Source organism: Cynocephalus volans, chromosome 12 (assembly GCF_027409185.1).
Source record: "Cynocephalus volans isolate mCynVol1 chromosome 12, mCynVol1.pri, whole genome shotgun sequence".
Classification (NCBI taxonomy): Eukaryota; Metazoa; Chordata; class Mammalia; order Dermoptera; family Cynocephalidae; genus Cynocephalus; species Cynocephalus volans.
Genome location: NC_084471.1, coordinates 103,593,828 through 103,595,282, shown reverse-complemented (window position 1 = coordinate 103,595,282; position 1,455 = coordinate 103,593,828). Strand labels below are relative to the sequence as shown.

General features: G+C 40.3%; 1 pseudogene; it reads right to left on the bottom strand.

Annotated features, from left to right (window-relative positions):
* Positions 1–260: 260 nt before the first annotated feature.
* Positions 261–1,201, bottom strand: LOC134391815 (olfactory receptor 5J3-like; annotated as a pseudogene).
* Positions 1,202–1,455: the final 254 nt, after the last annotated feature.

Sequence of the window (1,455 nt, the reverse complement as noted above, 5' to 3'; positions counted from 1 at the left end):
CCTCCCAACTAGTGAACCTAAGAGCATAAAGAAAGAGTTTTCCCTATATGTGGGTGTGTTTGTGAATGGGTGCATGTGTGTGTGTGTGTGTTTGTGTGTGCATGAGTTTGTGTATTTCTAAAGTCCAGCTATGACTGTTATCTTTGAATATATGCTGCTTTGAAAATACCTCATTTTACCTCTCAAAGTCCCAGATATATTTAACAATGTATCTGCCTGCTGCATCAATAAATATCCCTTAAATATTTCTGCGTGAAAATTTATGTCCACTCAGCAAGTATTTTTCTCTTCATGATTCTTTTCATGGATTCTTTGGCTTCCCTGTTTCTCACACTGTATTTCAGAAGATTTAGTATTGGCAGAAAAATGGTATAAAACACAGACAGTATTTTGGCTTTGTCTTGGGGATAGCTAGAGCTGATACCCATAAAGGAAATATTACAGTTCCATAGAACAGAGACATCACCATTAGGTGAGAGGCACACGTGGATAAGGCTTTATATCTGCCTCTGGTTGAGTGGATCTTCAGGACAGTGAGAAGGATTCCGAGATAGGAACTAGCTACTACAAAAAGGTAATCACAGAGATTACTCCAGAGAGGACAATTAATAAAACCTCACTGTGTTGGGTGTCAGAAGAGGGGAGCTGAAAGATCAATGGTACATCACAGAAATAATGGCTAATAATATTGGGCCCACAGAAAGATAGACTGAGCAAGCTGCTCAGGTGGGTGAGTGAGCTGGCACAACCTAGCAGGTAGGAAGCAGTCAACAGGTAGAGGGAGAATGTGGGGGTCATGAGAACTTTGTAGTGAAGTGAGCATCAAATGGCAAGATACCAGCCGTACACCATTGCAGGCAGGAGGAAGCATCCAGTAGTCAAGAACATGCTGATGAAGGAATACTGAAGAAGGCAACCATGATAGGAGACGACTTTCTGTCCTGTTGTATAGTTCACCAACATTTTAGGAATGAAGACTGAGGAATAGCAGAAATCCAAGAAAGCCGGCTGGCTAAGGAAAAAGTACTTGGGAGAATGGAGCTGGATACTAGCTGGAATTATTGTGATAACCAAATGTTGCCCCCCACAGTAATGAGATAGATCACGAGAAACAGCACTAAAAGGACAGTATTCAGTTCAGTGTCATGAGTCGGCCTCGAGGGATGAATTCAGCTATCACACTAACATTTCTGTCAGCCATTTATGTGGCTCATTTATGAAATGAAAGACCTGTAGGCAACAAGAGGAAAGAGAAAATAACCAAAGAGTACAGCTTGGATATATAAATTCAATCTACTGGCATCTTTAGAAAATTTCATGGTTTTAATTATCAATGATAATATTCCATCTCACCCCAGCTAGAATGGCTGTTATCAACAAGACAGAAAATAATAAATGCTGGAAAGGATGTAGAGAAAAGTGAACCCTTCTACATTGTTGGTGGGAATGTAAATT